Source organism: Esox lucius, chromosome 1, assembly GCF_011004845.1.
Source record: "Esox lucius isolate fEsoLuc1 chromosome 1, fEsoLuc1.pri, whole genome shotgun sequence".
In the NCBI taxonomy this organism is placed as follows: Eukaryota; Metazoa; Chordata; class Actinopteri; order Esociformes; family Esocidae; genus Esox; species Esox lucius.
Window position 1 is genome coordinate 30632994 of NC_047569.1, and position 12912 is coordinate 30645905.

Consider the following 12912-nt stretch of genomic DNA (forward strand, 5'->3'; position numbering starts at 1 on the left):
AATGATGTAACAACGGTCATTGGAAACCAAAATCATCAACTGATTGAGTGTTGGATTCAATCTCTGAAAATCAAAGCAAACAATTGAAATCACAGGCTGTTCCATCTTGAGTGAATTTTATCATGGCAACTCATGTGACTCAGTTGTGTGTATGGCCCCCAAGTGCCTGTATGCACTCTTGAAAACATCTGGGAATGCTCCTGATGAGATGGCGGGCAGTGTCCTTGGGGATCTCCTCCCAGACCAGGATCAGGGCATCAGTGAGCTCCTGGAAAGTCTGTGGCGCTACTTGGCGGCGTCGGACACACCGATACATAACGTTCCAGAGGTCCTAAATTTGATTCAGACCTGGGGAACGTGAGGGGCAGTCAATGATATCAATGCCTTCATCATCCAGGAACCGCCTACACACTCTGGGCCTGGCATTGTCCTGCACCAAGAGGAACCCAGGGCCCACTGCACTTTGATACCTAACAGCAGTCAGGTAATCGTTGGCTAGCATGTACAACCCTCAAGGATATGCCTCCCCAGACAATCACTCACCCACCGCCAAACATGCTGAAAGATGTTGCATGCAACATACAGTGGGGAGAACAAGTATTTGATACACTGCTGATTTTGCAGGTTTTCCCACTTACATAGCATGTAGAAGTCTATAATTTTTATCATAGGTACTCTTCAACTGTGAGTGACGCAATCTAAAACAAAAATCCAGAAAATCACATTGTATGATTTAAGTAATTCATTTGCATTTTATTGCATGACATAAGTATTTGATACATCAGAAAAGCAGAACTTAATATTTGGTACAGAAACCTTTTTTTGCAATGACAGAGATCATACATTTCCTGTAGTTCTTGACCAGGTTTGCACACACTGCAGCAGGGATTTTGGCCCAGTCCTCCATACAGACCTTTTCCAGATCCTTCAGGTTTCGAGGCTGTCACTGGGCAATACGGACTTTCAGCTCCCTCCAAAGATTTTCTATTGGCTAGGTCACTCCAGGACCTTTAGATGCTTCTTACGGAGCCACTCCTTAGTTGCCCTGGCTGTGTGTTTCAGGTCGTTGTCATGCTGGAAGACCGAGCCACGACCCATCTTCAATGCTCTTACTGAGGGAAGGAGGTTGTTGGCCAAGATCTCGCGATACATGGCCCCATCCATCCTCCCCTCAATACGGTGCAGTCGTCCTGTCCCCTTTTCAGAAAAGCATCCCCAAAGAATGATGTTTCCTCCTCCATGCTGGGATGGTGTTCTTGGGGTTGTACTCATCCTTCTTCTTCCCCCAAATACGGAGAGTGGAGTTTAGACCAAAATGCTCTATTTTTGTCTCATCAGACCACATGGCCTTCTCCCATTCCTCCTCTGGATCATCCAGATGGTCATTGGCAAACTTCAGACAGGCCTGGACATGCGCTGGCTTGAGCAGAGGGACCTTGTGTGCGCTGCAGGATTTTAATCCATGACAGCGTAATGCGTTACTAATGGTTTTCTTTGAGACTGCGGTCCAGCTCTCTTCAGGTCATTGATCAGGTCCTGCCATGAAGTTCTGGGCTAAACAATGGTCATAAAGGGATGGACATGGTCAGAAACAATGCTCAGGTCGGCCGTGGCATTTAAACAATGCCCAATTGGCACTAAGGGGCCTAAAGTGTACCAAGAAAACATCCCCCACACCATTACACCACCACCACCAGCCTGCACAGTGGTAACAAGGCATGATGGAGCCATGTTCTCATTCTGTTTATGCCAAATTCTGACTCTACCATCTGAATGTCTCAACAGAAATCGAGACTCATCAGACCAGGCAACATTCTTCCAGTCTTCAACTGTCCAATTTTGGTGAGCTTGTGCAAATTGTAGCCTCTTTTTCCTATTTGAAGTGGAGATGAGTGGTACCCGGAGGGGTAGCCCATCCGCTTTAAGGTTGTGCATGTTGGGGCTTCACAAATTCTTTGCTGCATACCTCGGTTGTAACGAGTAGTTATTTCAGTCAAAGTTGCTCTTCTATCAGCTTGAATCAGTCGGCCCATTCTCCTCTGACCTCTAGCATCAACAAGGCATTTTTGCCCACAGGACTGCTGCATTCTGGATGTTTTTCCCTTTTCACACCATTCTTTGTAAACCCTAGAAATGGTCGTGCGTGAAAATCCCAGTTACTGAGCAGATTGTGAAATACTCAGACCGGCCCGTCTGGCACCAACAACCATGCCACGCTCAAAATTGCTTAAATCACCTTTCTTTCCCATTCTGACATTCAGTTTGGAGTTCAGGAGATTGTCTTGACCAGGACCACACCCCTAAATGCATGGAAGCAACTGCCATGTGATTGGTTGATTAGATAATTGCATTAATGAGAAATTGAACAGGTGTTCCTAATAATCCTTTAGGTGAGTGTATATTTCGACACTGGCCTGGGAACGCCTCGGGATCCCCCAGTCAGAGCTGGCAAATGTGGCTCGGGAAAGGGAAGTTTGGGGTCCCCTGCTGGAGCTGCTGCCCCTGCGACCCGATACCAGATAAGCGGATGAAGATGAGATGACAATGTGATTTTCTGGATTTATTTTTAGATTCCGTCTCAGTTGAAGTGTACCTATGACAAAAATTACAGACCTCTACATGCTTTGTAAGTAGGAAAATCTGCAAAATTGGCAGAGTATCAAATACTTCTTCTCCCCACTGTAACATTCACTATGGTGTCTCCAGTTCACACTGTCACATTCAGTGTGAACCTGCTCTCATCTGTGAAGAGATGCCAATGGTGGACCTACCAACTTTAGTGGCTCTGGCGAATGCTAATCGTGCTGCACGGTGCTGGGCTGTGAGCACTGGTCCCACTAGAGGATGTCGGGCCCTCATGCCACCCTCATGGAGTCTGTTTCTGACAGTTTTGTCAGACACATGCACACCAGTAACCCATTGCAGGTTATTTTGTAGGGCTCTGGCAGTGCTTCTCCTGTTCCTCCTCGCACAAAGGAGCAGATCCCTGTCATGCTGCTGGGATGATGCCCTTCTGTGGCCCTGTCCAGCTCTCCTTGTGTAATGGCCTGTCTCTTGGTATCTCCTCCATGCTCTTGAGACTGTACTGGGAGACACAGCAAACTTTCTTGAGACAGCATGTATGGATGTGCCAACCTGGAGGAGCTGGACTGCGTGTGCAACCTGATTGGGCTGCAGGTACCACCTTATGCTACCTGTAGTGACAAGGACACTAGCAAAATCCAAAACTATAGAAGTCAGGAATCAAAAAGTCAGGAAAGATAAGGAAAGAGCAATTGTTTGTGGCCCTCACCTGCAAAACCATTCAATTTTTGGGGGTTGTCTTGCTGTTGCCCCTCCAATACACCTGTTGTCACTTTCATTTGCACCAAAACAGGTGACACTGATTTACAATCGCTTATGCTTCCTAACTGGACAGATTGATATTCCTGAAGTTTAATTGACTTGGTGTTATACTTTGATAATTACACGTTCCCTTGATTTTTTTACATTCTATTTTTTCAAATCAAAATGCCTAACCAAGGCATTCAGAAGAAAGAGTATTGAGGCCGTGAGTCTAGAGGGTGTTACAAAGCCTACATCATCCCACTGTCCAACATTCACCTAACAATAGAGAAAATTCCACACCACTGGCAATCTGTTTAGGACAGGTCATCCCACTAGACTAGCCCAAGAGCAGATCAAAGATGCTTATAGACTTCTCTAAGAACCCCAGGGTAACATCTAGGGATCTACTGGCTTCTCTTTTCATGATCAATGTCTAAGTGCATGAATAATTTGTCAGAAAGAGGCTTCACATACTTGGCATGTATTGTAGGTCAGGAATGGAAGTCTCCTCTCTGAAAAATGAATATCAAGGCACAACTGATATTTGCCAGACAACACTGCCTTTGAACGAAACAACCTCATACCAACTGTAAAGAATGTAAGCGGTGGCAATCTGGCTTGGGGCTGTTTTAGGGCCTGGCCAACTTTCTATCATTTATCAGAGACATTTGCAAGAAGAATGTCAGGTCATCTGTCAAAAAACTTAAGCTGAATCAAACATGGATCTTGCAACAGGACAATGCTCCAAAACACACAAGTTAAGCTACAATAAAAATGGCACAAAAGTAAGAAATGGAGGGTTATGGAATGCCTGAGCCCAGTTCTCCTATCTAAATGCTGCCGGGGTCTTGAAGAGGGCCTTGCATGCAAGAAAGCTTTCAAACATTATACATTTAAAGTGTTACTTTAAAGAAAAGTGGGTCAATGCATAGTGTTAATTTTGTTATTACAATTGATATTAGATTTCTAATGTCAATTATTCAAACAATTATTGCAGAGTATAATCCATAAGTGTCATTTGTTAAGTTGAAGGGAACATTGCATATCAAAATACACCAAATGTGTATAAAATATAATAAAGACAACATTTGAGAGGATGCACTTTTTCACCTTCCTGTGCTTAATGAAGTCATGATCATTATATGCAGGCACATCTCTGTACAAGGCACGAATGTCTCATTCAAACATGTGCTCTTTGTTGTTTATGATTCCAGATGCTTGAGCGCGGCTGGCTGACCTGAATCAGTGTGGTTGCAGCTGCGTGCTGTCCAACAACTTGTTTACAATGTGAGTGTGTTATGGAAAATGGAACATCAAATTAATAAAACAGGGCACTCATATAACAAGCCCAAAACAAGGGAGACATGTTTGGCCCAAGGCCGAGGCACAGACATGGCTAAGAATGTATGACCAAACAATCTATTCATTGTCACTGCAGGGGCTCTATATGCACAGGTGGACTTCTGAAATGGAATGTTGCTTCTTGCTGTACCGCACAACAACATGTGCATTAAGTAAACTGCACTGCTTTGAAGTTAGACAGTTCCATGGCATATGTTCGACCCACTCCCTGTTACAGTAACAAGTAAACTTTCACAGGTTTGACTGGCAAAATGTCCCGAATTCAACTTATGAGGGGGAAACAACAATGCCAATGGGACGTATTCAGAGCCTTAGAGTTTCATGCAATTAAATTAGGATTTTATCCCCCCACTAATCTGCACATTGTACTCCACCCTATTTGGTATTGTGAAATGAAATTATGAAATAAAAACAAAAAATAGAAGTAAAATTCTTGGATAAGTCCACCCCCCTGAGTTTATACTTAATGGAAGAACACCTGCCATTGATTTCAGCTGGGGCTTTGTTGAGATAGCCTTTCTTGCACACTTAGATTTTGCTAAATTTGACCATTCTTCTTTGGCTTACTACTGCTGAAGTGTTTCCAGGTTTATTGGGGAGCATTGATGTACTGCAACTTTCAAGTGCCATATTTTCCAGTAAATTTTGATTGGGGCTCGGCCTGGACCAGTCAAGGACATTTAGCTTTTTATTGCATTGTGACTCCACAGTAGCTTTGTCATTGTTATGCTGAAAGGCCAACTTGGTTTCCTCGAGGACTTGTACACTAAGTTGGTGGTGGTGGGTCGGTTAGAGATTTATGCAATTTAATATTTCTTTTTTGTTTTTTAAATATACATATACTTGTTAAACACACTTAAAAAAGTAATTTAAAAGTTTTGAGAATGTTGTGAAGATGAGTGGAAATTCTAATGTAAATACATGAAACTCTGAAGCACTGACTTATCAAAATGTGAAAAAAGAGCAAGGTGGTATAGTCATTGTGTAGACTTTGTGTAGGCGCTGCAGCTGAGATCCTCCAAGTTCTCTTGGTAAAGAATGTTCTGGTGCTGAAATCATCCCATGATGAAACCTGGCTATGAGTCATGTAGTATTTGTTGGCTACACTATTATATTGTGTGTAAACTGAATGTGTATTTTTATCATGGACTCATTGTCCTCTTGTAACACAGTTGACGTATATCCAGTACTTGCTGGGTGACATGGCAGGAGGAGCACATATAAGTTGAGAAAATAATATATTGTGATGAAATTCATGCCTCTGGCAGTCTAGCATCTGATCTCACAAGGAAATCTACAGTCTGTCTGCTACAATACATTGCTGCGTACATTGTAGGTAAGTTATATTTGTCTAACAGGTTTTAATTTCATGGGTGACTAGGCTAAGTGTGTGTGTGTGTGTGGGGGGGGGGCATACAATTATGTCAACTGAAAATAGATTTTTTTTCTTCCTCTTTTCATAGCATTGACACATAGCCTGATCATGCTGGGTGACTCGCTAGGAGTAGCTCATACAAAATAGACAACATTTTGAAAATAATATACGTTTTTGCTGGAACAACGCATCTTGCAAAATCGCATGAGAACTGATCCAGTGAGAGTCAGGTTATGACAGGCCCTATAACATGGTTGGGAAAGATAATCTTTGATCAGCACTCAGCGTGTACCTTTTCTTGCTACAAAATGCATTATAGGTCCTTAATCTAGTTTAAGGCAGATTATAGCACTATTTCTACTGTGTTTTTTTATTACATCAGCACATTTAAATGTATCAAAAAAAAGGCATTGTGCTTGTCCTTACCATTAGCTTGTTGAAGGCATTCAACACAGTGGACGCTTCATTACTAATGCATAGGTTGTCGGGAATCGGCCCGGATCTGGCACAATGTAACTGGTTTGAAACGGACCTGACAAACAGGATACATGTTTGGGCCCGGTACTTTTTAATAACCATATTATTTCTGTTTTTTGTGAGTCACCTCCTCATCCTGATGATTCTGCTGCAAAATCTGTTGCCCCTGTTGATCTTTAGTTGGTCCTTTGTTCTGCCTTTTTGTTGACTTCAAACAAGTTGTAAGTACATGTTTACCAGGGCACACAGCTATGGCTCAGATTTGAATGGTGGTGATATTGATTCTGTCTATGCTAATGAATCTTCTAAGATCATTCAGTCGACTACAATGACATTAGCTATTTGAATGCAACTGCCAATACACTAAAATCATTGGATCCAGTTTATCACAGCACACTGATTAGTTACAGGAGATACAATAAACAATCTTGAGGGTTTGGCTAAACCTGAGTAAATCAGGTTTTAACTGTTGTTTTTTGCCAATCTCAAGAATAAAAAAAAAACAATTGATGAATTGCTACCTATAGGACAGTTCAAAAGGATAATCGAGAGGGAGGTAAAAAACATACAAATATAATACAGCAATGTGCTTTGAAACAAATCTACAAGAAACTCCACAGCCATGTCATATCTTTGTGGGCTGTGCACGCATTATCGAAACACGTGACATTTCCACTACTATTTGTATAAAGCTGTAAAATTCTCACTGTGTGTACTTCCTGTTTTGCTGTTGTGTTGGGCAATTTCAGTTATACAGTTTGAGATGAACACATTCATGTAGTAGTGGAAATACACGAGTGTTTCGATACTTACTTGGGTGTATAGCCAACAAAGACATGAGATGGCTGTTGAGTTTGTTGTGGGGCCGTTTGCTGTTGGGACCACATTGCAATTCGTTTTTTGATGTCAATCCACTACGATTAGTAATGGCTCACGTAAACTACTAAACCAGCCAAATAACTAAGCAATGCCACATTGACTAGAACAAATGTCTGAATTAAACTACAGTGCTAGAGCAAGAGGAAAATAAGAAAAACTGAAATATCCCTTTAAGAATTGTTTTGTGTGTTGAGATATTTTCTGGTAATTAAGTTGCTAGTATGTAGCACTCTTGAAGACGGAGATTATTTTAGCCCTAGCAATCCGTCTGGGCGTTTGATCAGATCTGTATGCACGCGCATTGGATGCGTTCCATTTGTCACAGCAGCAGGTCAGGGTGGGCGGGGTAGATACCTCGTGCTCCCACTCTCTCTCTCCCCCCCCCCCCCACCCCATTACATTAGTGTCAGAGTAACAGTTTATTTGAAGTATACGAAAATAGTGAACGAAAATATTCCAATATTATTATTGTTTCAAGAATGTGAGGAATTGTTTTCATAAAAAATCATGTTAAAACCCCAGCTGCTATATGGTAACAGCACACGAGCACACACACACACACACACCTTGAACATCTTTACGAAAGATTGTTCGGTTTATTTTAGGTTAATATTAAGACAATACAATCATGTAGGCTATTCTATATCCAATCTTTATAATAATAACAAAAAAGATTGAGTCGCACACTACAGACATCTAGTTGTAAGTCCCACTGTTTTTTTAGAAATAGCTTTACTATTCAGAATAACGTGTATTTTGCCCCCTCTGCGCATGCATCGTCGCCGTGACGTCGTCGGACGACTATAGTAGGCTACTACAGAACACAATTAGTTTCAGCAACCGCACATATCTACATAATTGGGATCATACAGAAATTTGAAACTGTGCTAATATATTTGTATACGATTTACACCTTCACGTTAATTCCAAAACATTTTACAAAAAATTTTTTAGACGTCCGGTAAATAGGCTACCGAAATATGTGAGTTCTCGCTCCACACCTTCACTGTTTTCCAGGATACAAAATGAACAAAATTTGTTATCATCCAAGCTACTCTGTCATTATCTTAACCCCAGGCCAACTGTAGACTATCTCTTGAGTTCATCTGGTGTAACATGAGTTTCCCTGAAAGGGAGCTATGCACCGTAAAATAAGGGAGATGTGTCTTTTAATGGACTGTAATGACATTGTTGCTAGGATGTGGGGCAGTGTGATGTACGGAAAGAAGGGGCATTATTTCAACAGGTTTCAGTTCATTTTTTTCCCTTCATGTTTACCATTACTTTATAATCATGTATGACTCGTCCATGGCAGCAATTTAATCACTTTCTCTCTTTGTCTTTCTCTCTCTCATTTACACATACACACGTAGACAAACACACGCACGCTCACAGACGGACGCAGGCACACTCTCCCTCTCGATTCATGTCGTTGGTCTGCCACCGAACTTGAAGGAACATTTCTTAAGAGTGTTCTTTGTATGATTTCCGATGATAAACAGTTGCTTGCAACATTAAGCGTTCTGCCAGATAGGTTACAGTGTGCAGAGTGCAGACGTCTATGCCGCTACTGCACTTCTAGCTACAGTGGCGCAATCCACATGGGCTTTAAGAAGGAGAGCGAAGGATTGTCATTTCTATGGACTCGATACAGCGCCCGATTATCTTGAAAAGGGAGTGGGGATTACACAGTTTACTCAACGAATCGGCTGCAGTATGGACAATATCGGGTTATGGAAATTGAGACCGAACGGACCTGAATGTAAGTGTTTCACCGTGTTTTCAATGTACTACGATAGAAGTCCGCGCGACTGTCATCACTTGCTTTAAAAGGAATTAGCTTAATTTACAGCCGCATGAGATAAGCAATTCAGTTACTTAGGATTGTTGCTGGGATTACAATGAAATGTGAAGATCTAACTTTTCAAATGTGGCGGTATTGTATGGCTATTTTACTATGTTTAAAGTTTTCTGGTATGATTTATCAAATGAATCCAACTTATTCAACAATCATTCAAGAGCAAGAATGTCTCTTGTAAGAAATAATCAACTGAATCTCCAAATAATATGCCACCTTGTAACATGTAACAGCAGCAACAGAATTATAACATAGCTTAACATTTTAAGTTGGCTGTGGCACAGGTCCAATTCTTTTCTGACTTTCATATGTATAAGAAGATTGTTTAGTGCGAATATTGGCAAAAACTGGACCCATACTTTTTTGATCCAGACAGGGCCATTGTCTGATTAGATGTCCTGCCCTGGCACATTAGTCTGGTTTGAACAGTGGCAGTATACAGACAAGGGCCACACTGATGGAATCATCCATCAATAGAGAAGAAGTAATGACAAATTCTGTACGTATGAGCATCATTTGTGTACTACATCACATACATCTATCAGAACATTCCAGAATGTAAAATAGAAATACTGAATGCAGCTTTTAGTCCCTTTCTGTTGGCTCCACCTGCCCCTCCTGGGCCAAAAAGAATTAGCCTGTGAATAGAGTCACTCTGAGGCACCGGCTGTATGGGGTGGGAACAATAAGGAGACCGGAGGGGCCCCGCCTAGATATCTAAAATAGTAGTGGCTGGTCTTTGACTGTGATATTTCCGTTCCTTTAGGTGAGATACATCTCTCTCACTTAGAAGTTTCTGGTGTTGTGTGGATCGGCTTCTGCTCATCTTTTTTCTCTGTACACTCTTTACTTAGTTACTTCTCACATCCTTGTATTCCCTTAAATTTTATTCTCCGTCTGTGGCTGAACCTAACTCTTTACACATCTTTACCTATTCTTCTGCCTTGTACAGTATTTTCTGTAAAGCAGATATTAAAAAAACTTTGTAAATTGTCGGCTACAACTTATGGGCTAGTTGTTACGTTGTTTTGTGTTGTAGTGAAGCAGTTGTCCACAAACGCCTTGCATCTCATGAAAACGTTTGGATAAATTGGGATGTAGACTTTACAGTTATGTGACCATATCATGGCTTGAGTTGGTGAAAGATTTAACAAAACATCTGGCGTCTGCCAGTTATCAAGTATGCATCATGATTAAACATGGAAGATCCGGCACTGGGTGAAACTCAGCCATTGTCACACAGTGACAAGAGTTTCATGTTAAGAGTTTCCTGCCTACAGTCTTTGTATGAAATCTATGCACGTGCGTGTAAACCTTAAGGAACTATATTCAGGAGAAATAAACAGCCTCTTGTATGCAGATCCTTGTAAAGCCTTCTGTATGTGAAGTTTCGATAATTACATTTTGCCTTATCTTAGCTGTCAGTCAAACTCAAGTGCAACCCAAAAACTCAACTGTCAGAGCCACAGTCCATGGTTAAAGCCAGTCCACCATCGCCACCACCTAATGTCCTAGCAAGTCGCCGGCTCATGATATAACAGGTGTTCAAGTTGCCCCTGTGGATGGTTGGACACTGTGATCTGGTCCCTGCACGTGGTATGGACTAGAACACTGGTGTCAGACTCGCTCTACAGAGGGCCAGTTGTCTGCCGGGTTTCTCCTCCCTTGTACTTGACTCATGAGTGAAGGTTACTGATTGTTTAAGGAGTCCCATCTACTGGTTGTCCATGTATGAATTGGAGACAAATAAAAATAAAAAAATACACTGAAGCTGAGTCCTCCAGGTAATACGTTTAACACGTCACCCTTTAACCCTCTCATCTGCTGACCTTCAATGCTCACGTTCTTCTCAATGCTGTGTGGTTTGCTAAAGGTTCTGGAGCTATTCACCCTGGTTTTCAGGTTGTGTCGTTTTACCAAGGAATTTCAACTGCTACTGCCCACCTCCCTTACTTTTAGAAGGCAATGTTTTGAAAGTTCCGCACCTGTCAAGAAAACCTCCACTCAATACCTCACACTAGTTCATGCTGTAAAAAGGGATAGTACAGAAATTTACCAGGCTACATGTCATTGTCTTCTTAACCTGAAAGTAGTTTCTGGCAAAGAAATAACTGCAATCTGAACTTTGGCTTTTTTAAGTCACTGTAAACCATTAACAACACAGGGATAGTGAAATCAATGTTTCTGTTACTCCATTTAAACTTAGGAAATATATATGCATTTGTAAAAGGACTACTCCTTTAACTGTGAGTTACAGCATAGCACATAAAAGGGCTTTTTTTCTCATGCACTCACTGTGTTGCATGCTGGGGCTCTATTTACTGTAGTGCACTGTACCCAGTGAACTGGAGCTGTGAAGGGTTTTACCGCCTCATCACCTGTGTTTTTATGGCATCATATTAAATTATGTCCACACACAATAGCTGTTGAATGATCTCTTCCAGGTCAACCACTCATGAGGGTCCATTAGCTACTCAAGTCCTGCCTGCCTGTCTGTCTGTCTGCCTGTCTGTCCGTTTGTTTGTATGCCGGTCTGTTTATCAGTCTGCCTTTCTGTCTGTCGGAATCCTGATTATCCAGGGCCAATGCAGATGGAAGCACTAGCACATTTCATGTAGCCGAGCTGACCCCACATATTTACTGACACCAAGTATTTCCTGACCCCACGTATTTCCTTGCCCCACTTGATTCTTGAACCCATGTATTAGATGTCTTCATGTATTAGCTGGCCCCTTGTATTACCTGACCCCATGTAGTTCCTGACCCCTCATATTTCCTGGCCCCGCGTATTAGCTGGCCCAATGTATTTGCTCATAGTCTCACACAGTGGACCTGTGATAAGCAGGAACCCTTAATGGCCTGACAAGTAGAGTGGTTATCACCAAATAACAAGCAGGGAGAATCAGCTGGCCTGACCACAGCTTTGTCAAATTGGATATTGTTTTCCAGGCAGAGTTGGATTGCATGCTTCGCTGGAGTTGTCATTGGACTGTAGTCTTTCATTTGTGGTACAAGATATAGGGAGACCTTTAGCCTTGAAAAATATATTTTTTAAAGGCTCTCCTGTGGAAATAATTACATTTTCAGCTGAATGTTTTATTACATTTTTGCATTTACAACTATCCATTCAAATTCCACATCAAGCCTTCAGATAGAAAAGAGCTCATGGTGGTGGAATGGCTGGCAATGCTTTCAATGTAATCCTTTTAAAGGATGCATTTCCTTATATTGCTGGCATGGAGTAGTGGCTGTGCCCTCAAAAAACAATACCTGGAATTTGCATGGACAAGTTATACCTGGAGATGGTTTGTTTTTGTTTCATCATTTGCATTTGTCAAATGCCATGCCATATTAGACATCTTTCATTTTTGGGAAATTGAAAGGTTTCACTTTTGTTTTCAATCTTGCTGTTGTTCCTGACATTCCAGCTTGACTAGACTGGGCCCAATTCCATTTTAACTTAGTTCAGAAAATAATTAATCCTGAACTGACTCCATTACTATTGGAATTTATTTAACTGTGCGGTCACCCCCGTGTGGCGGACCTTACATGTAAGTTACATTAACATGCAAAACAATATACCACCTGTATGTCACATTCTACCCGTCTTTGTAAACATTAAGACTAAAGTCAA

The 12912-nt window shown here is 41.6% G+C and overlaps 1 protein-coding gene across 5 annotated transcripts in view; it reads left to right on the top strand.

Moving 5' to 3' along the window:
• Positions 1-5934: 5934 nt before the first annotated feature.
• gpr4 (G protein-coupled receptor 4) overlaps positions 5935-12912 on the top strand; it is a 40637-nt gene continuing 33659 nt past the window's right edge. For 2 of the 5 annotated variants that reach the window (XM_020050292.2, XM_010865571.3), the window contains exon 1: positions 8501-9182. The gene's annotated coding sequence lies outside the window, so the exon portion shown is untranslated. Of the gene's footprint in view, positions 6026-8500; positions 9183-12912 lie in introns of those variants that run through there. The other 3 variants (XM_020050302.2, XM_020050304.2, XM_020050301.2) reach the window with 3 other exon arrangements.